The sequence below is a fragment of the Alligator sinensis genome, unplaced genomic scaffold (assembly GCF_000455745.1).
Source record: "Alligator sinensis unplaced genomic scaffold, ASM45574v1 scaffold984_1, whole genome shotgun sequence".
NCBI classification, from domain to species: domain Eukaryota; kingdom Metazoa; phylum Chordata; order Crocodylia; family Alligatoridae; genus Alligator; species Alligator sinensis.
In genome coordinates, this window is record NW_005842204.1 from 76,241 (window position 1) to 82,378 (window position 6,138).

General features: G+C 45.6%; 1 long non-coding RNA gene across 1 annotated transcript in view; it reads right to left on the bottom strand.

The window, feature by feature from the left end:
- Positions 1-835: 835 nt before the first annotated feature.
- Positions 836-6,138, bottom strand: part of LOC112550782 — a 13,067-nt gene continuing 7,764 nt past the window's right edge. The window contains exons 2-4 of the long non-coding RNA XR_003094781.1: positions 4,299-4,380; positions 3,056-3,174; positions 836-972 (exon numbers count right to left, since the gene is read on the bottom strand). This is a non-coding gene — a long non-coding RNA (uncharacterized LOC112550782). The remainder of the gene's footprint in view (positions 973-3,055; positions 3,175-4,298; positions 4,381-6,138) is intronic.

Below are 6,138 nucleotides of genomic sequence, written 5' to 3' on the forward strand. Positions count from 1 at the left end.
AGTACCTTACTTCAGGTGACAAACAGAATCTTGTGCGATGTAAATAGCCATTCAATACACCAGAATCCAGCCCAAAATGGAAAGGTGGAAAAAACAGCAGATAAAATGAAATCCAACCCAAGTGCTAACTGGCAAAAATACATGGCTTACCCAAACAGATTGCTGCCCCAAATCCTGCATTTACAAGCATGTGGTGGTGTTCAACCCTTCTGGTTAACAGAAAATTTCAAAATTTACCCTAAAACCTATACTGAAAAACAAAACACTGATATTGCAGTGCATGTCCTGGCTGATCCAGAAAAGCAAAACAAAGTGTACCTCCAGCTTCAGGCCCACATGAAGTGGCCCCAGCAGGTAGATCAAATGTTCTTTTATTTCCACAATGACAGCCAGAGTCCCATTGTGAACCTGGCAGTATAATCCTTTCTGAATCTAGGCTAAAAAATTGAATTTCCCACTCTAATTACCTCAGGCATCTCTGGGCAAGCTGACTAAATTAGACACATAATCTATATTGCACTTCCAAAATTCCAAGGCATTATTTACGAGCTAAAAAAAAGTGCAAAAACGTAATTTAGAACAAAGCAAAAAAAAGCCACAAAGTATTTTTATAGCTGTGTCAATGTGTGATGAGGAAAGCATTCACCCAGCAACAGTCACTGGACTCATTTGAATGTCACCATTCAAGTACACAATTATAAAATGGAAATGTCCACCACAGGTGCCTCAAAATCCTCCTCCTTTCTGGACTCCCCTTGTTTAATCACCCTTGCTTCCCTTTAGTCCTTATGCACATCCTTAATTGGATGCTATGTAAGCAAAATTTGTTCTCGCGTCTTGGTGAAGCATCAGGCACCTGATTTATAAATGCAGCTGCAACGCAGCTAATAAGCTGGGTTGGATTCGTATGGAAGAGCCATTCCCCTGGGCAGGTGCATTTATGTTTGATCCAGTAGCATTCTCACGCTGAACCTAGAAGCACAGCAGAGAAATAAGGTTGTGGGTCTAGATCTCAGGGCTCACACAAATGGGACTAATATTTTTATTGGAATAAACTCAGGCGAATGCAATGAAGAGCTCATCATCTTTAACCTCGCTGACATCCACTGGTCTCTTCTGTAACATGTGCATACCAATAAGTCCCGCCTCTCAGGCCTCATTAAAGCTGGGGCAACACCTTCACTATATTCTAATATAAATGCTTCAAATGAATGAAGCGTTAGAAGCCAGCATTATAATGAATGGTGTATTGGAGCCCGGCACATGCAACAGCATACTGATCTGACACAGTTAGGAAGTGAAACCAACTGCTCATAAAAGGCTGCTATCAAATCCCCCCTCAGTCTTCTGTTTTGCTGACCAAATACGCCCAGTTCACTCATCCTCATCTCAGAAGCCATGCGCATCTGCAGATACAAGTCATTTTTCATCCCTCAGGAGAGAGAGGTGGGGGGACAGGCATGACCTGTGACTAAGCTCACAGACTAGTGCTTCTGGCCAGTAAGTGAAAACACCTTCACTTCTGATCACAACCCTAAATACAGGCGACCCTCGCCATTCGTGGGGGATACGTTCTCATATCCCCCGAGAATGGTGAAATCTGTAACTAAGGCACTGCATTCATAAACGCCACCTGAATTCATGAACTCAATGCCCCCGGAGGCTGGGGGGGACCACACAGCGCCAACAGTGATGGCGGGAGCTCCTGTAAGTGTTTAAAATGCAGGTTCAGCATTCGCAAACATTTGAAACTGCAAATGCCGAACCCACGAAGAGCAAGGGTTTCCTGTACAGACACATTTTTAGCAGGTGCACAAATACACACTGTTAACTAAGACACCGTGCCCACAGAATGAGCAGGAGCGAAACAAAGTCGAGTTTGTGGATATTAACCCAAATACTAAATGATCAAATTTGTCCCAATTCAAATCTGTCATCCAGAAACCAAGTTACCTGTGAGGCAGTTAGAAATCCAAGGATCAGGTCTTCCGAGGAGAAACTCTTTCAAAGCCCCCGTGCTGAGCGGGAGCCTGTCTAGGGGACAGAGCATTGTCCAGGAAGTCACAAGAGAAGAGCCTGCTTGTGTTGCAGGTTCAGCCACTAACTGCACCTGGGAACAGGGCACCTCACACTTCATCCCCCTCATCTTCCCTCACCTGTCTTGTCCAATTAGATTATTAACTCTTCAGGGCAGGGATTGTTTTTATATTATGCGTAGGTGGAGAGCCCCCGCAGTGCACGACTGGCACCTCGAACTGCCATCATCATGCAAATGACACAATGCCAGTGTACACCCCCAGAAATTGTCTCCAACCCTGAATAAACTTTTACCAATAGTCCATTTCCAGATGAGGGGGCTTTCCTTGAGCTCCAGCAGACAAGGGTTAAATCCCTGCTCAGCTCTGACACAGCTGTGCTGCATTGGAGCTGACGCCTGCTCAGCTCACCCAGGTGTGCAGTCCCCAAGCTCTACATCATGCTGAAGAGTCAATCCCCCTTTTCTGGAAAATGCAGCGAAGGGAGGTAGGCTGATTAGGTGGTGTTTAGTAAGGCAGTGCTGCATTTATTCAGGTGTCCCCCCCACCTCCACCTGTGCATGGCTGGGTCAGTGCAAGTCACCAATTCACAGGGGGGAGGGGAACAAAGCCCCCTATCCTGGTCTCTGCCCCAAAAGGTTTTTTCCTGCTCCTTCCCAGGCAGGCTGGCAACTCAGAAAGAAGGATCAAGCTCCACTGCCCAGCACAAGCCACTGGGGCCACCCAGACATCTTGCCAGCTGCTGCTGGTGCTGGGCACTGGTGGGACCTGCCCAGCATCCTGGGAGTCTTGCACCTAGGGGCCGGGCCTGATTCTGCCCTCTGTGGAGTGCTCCCATCCCTACTACCCAGCACAAGGCCCTCAGGCCACCCGGTACTTCCCACCAGAGCCTGGCACCAGCAGCAGCTGGCAGGTCAATAGATTTACACTAGTACCGATGCAATCAGGGTTGTACCCAACACATCTAAATTTAAAAACCATGTAAATGCCATAGTAAACGACAGGGTCACAAGACAGACCTTAAGAGGAACATCAAGTTGCTTCTCAGAAGAAGTGCCATGATGCAGGTATGAGTGCTGTAGGAGTCATATATTGGCAGCTCTTATAGACTGTAATAGTGCCATAAAGGACAGGAGACCTAAAAACAAGAGAAGGAAACAAAATGTGGATGCTCTTGGACATGGATGCAGGCTGCCTGCACAGGTCCTGCCTCTGGCAGTGGGTGTGCGACAGACGGGCTGGGGTGCCTGGGCAGCAGCCAGATGCCGGCGCTGCAGGGTCTGCTGGGAAATGGAGTCCACCACATGCTGGATCCAGCCCATGGGCTGTATTTTGCCCACCACTGACCTATCCTCTTTAAACACGCACATGACACAAAGATCACATACATGCTAGGCAACATGTAGAATTGCTATCCCATGAAAGAAGCTATTTCAATTCAATAGATACAGTGCTGCATCTGGAAGGCAGATAATGTTTCTTCTTTGTTTCCATGGTACTGCTCCCCTATGGAGTAGCTAGCTCTGTAGCTATGTTTAGAAATGCATCCAGTAATACATCAGCAATCATTTGGGAACAGAAATTTATCAAGTTTCAGTTCTTCAGCCAGTATGATTCAATACAGCTTCATGGAAGTTGGTGGAGCTCCACCAATTTACATCTGCCAAAAATCTCCCCGCCCCCATCCAGAGATACGTGGTATACAGCCCTCTCAGGTCATAGATACGCATGCTTCTATACATGCACAACGTGCATAGTTCACAACAACACACAAATCGGAAACAAAACAAAATCGCACAAACGTTCAGTTCCTGTGCCCACAGTCATACTCCTGTCAAGTTTTTCCAGCTAGATTTATAAACAGAATGACAGATTTACAGATACACACAACATTCACACCCACACTGACTAATGAGGAAGCATTCAGACAGAAACAAAGAGATTATATCTTATATCTAACTGGGCAAATGGCTCAGTGAGGAAAAAAATGTCAAAAAATAAACCTGGAAGCAAAAAACAAAAGAGGAATGAAAATCAGGTAAATTAAAGGGTTTGCAGCAACTTGAATGGGGGGGAAATGTTCAGACAATTATCTTCAAAAAATGCCCAAAGCCTTTAGCTAAATAAGCAGCTTGAGCAAAGGAAGATAAAGTCAAAGGAGCAAACAAGATTCCAGGGTGTAAATATTGGAGCAATACATTATAAATCAAGTGAAGATGTTAAACTTCCCCTAGAGTACTTTATCCAGCAGTGTTCACCTACCTTAAGGAGGAAATAATTGCTTTGGGAAGAGTTCAATGTAGAGCAATCACAAGCGTATTAAGCAATGTAAACTACATTAAATCTGGAAAAAAAAAAAAAAAAAAATCACTATCGTTGGTGACTTTTTTTAGGACTTTACTAACACAATCGGTTTGAAAAATGGGAAGATAACATTAAGGAAACTCAAAATACGCGAAGGAAATAAGCTAAGTGAGTCAGCTGGCTTCCAGGCAGCAGAGCTTATTTACTGAGGTGCAGGGGCTCAGATGTGGGAGCAACTCCAAGTCTTTTCATTTCCTAAACTAGTAGAGCCCAGACACCGTTCAGCACCAGGCAAAAGAAACTCTCCCCCTTCAATGCACAGTTTCTTCCATTGGACCATGACCCCCTCAGGGTCAGAAAAGCCACTATTTTAGGACTGGCTCCAACATAGTATCATTAACTCCAGTGTAAGAGGAGCAGGACCTTATTTACTACTTGAATGAAAATTCCCACTTCAGACAGCCCAAACTGACCCTTTTGCCCACCTTCTTGTGTGTGAGAGGGGGAGGGAGGTAGAGGCAACATAACCATGTACAAGTTATTTGCAGAGAGGGGGAAAGTTTTAAAAATTGCCAACCTACCTTTTCCTCACTTGGCTGAAACAGAGCTTGACCCATTCACTGCTTTTCTTCAACTGGCCATTTACTAGAAAATTATGGCCAAAGTTTTCATATCTAGCCACCTACTTATCGCACTATAACAGTGCCTTACAATTATGTGCACATTTTACCTTCACAGCATCCTTGCAAGACAGAAAAGAACCATTTTCTTTATACTAACAGAGGAGATGGAGGGAAGATAAAAGTATCTTGGCCATTGGCAACATGTAGGGGGTGCATGCGGGTGCACGTGCACCCCCTGGAAGCACCACCTGCGAAACCGGTTTCCCTGCTGGCTCAGTGATTGGCTCCTGGGGGCCCCCCCCCCGGTCAGCAATCAGCCGCTGGGGGACCCCCGTCAGCAATCTGGTGCCCCCCTAGACTCAGGAGGCACCAGTCACCCATGATCTTGGCCAACCTCACACAGGAACCCTGGGGTTGAGCCACAACCATAGACTGCCTATACATATGCTTGGAGGTAAGGGGGTGTTTAATTAGAGCAGTTCCTGGACGGCTGCTCCAATTAAAATGCCTCACTGTCATATGTATTAAGCCCCCACACATTTCAAAATGGTTGTGGGATGCTTTATCTAAAGCTCATTCAAGGAGATGCAAATAAAGCAGCCCTACAGCCATTTTAAAACACGCAGGGGCTTAATGCACATGATGGCGAGGCAACACTGGAACACTCCAGTTAGAACATGGAGCAGACCAACACTTTCTAATTAACATGAACGAGCACATTTAGAGACAGGCCAGACTGCCAGCCCAGTGCTCTACCCATGAACCCAACCTTCCTAACTTGGAGAACGAGACATACTTGTGTTTAGACATCTAGACAAGTTAGGTTTTAGCCATCTATCCATAAGCACTCCAGCCTGAGAAGGTCACCCAAATCATTCAGTATGGCAATGGATATAAACAGCAGAGGTGGCAGATAACCAATAGGGTTTGTAAATTCACAAGCGTATTGATTTCTTTCTCTGGTTTACAGCTTAAGACAGTGAAAGGATTAGCATGATGACACTTCTTCCTAATCTATGGCCAGTGTCCCTTCAAAAGCCTATAGACAAGTACCATTATTAAGACAGATTTGTCCGGTGCCTCTTTTGGCCATCACTTCCAATTGACAAATATATTCAATACAGGGGAACTGAGTATGTGAGGGTCCAAGGGCCTTGCCCCTCTCTCTGGAAGAG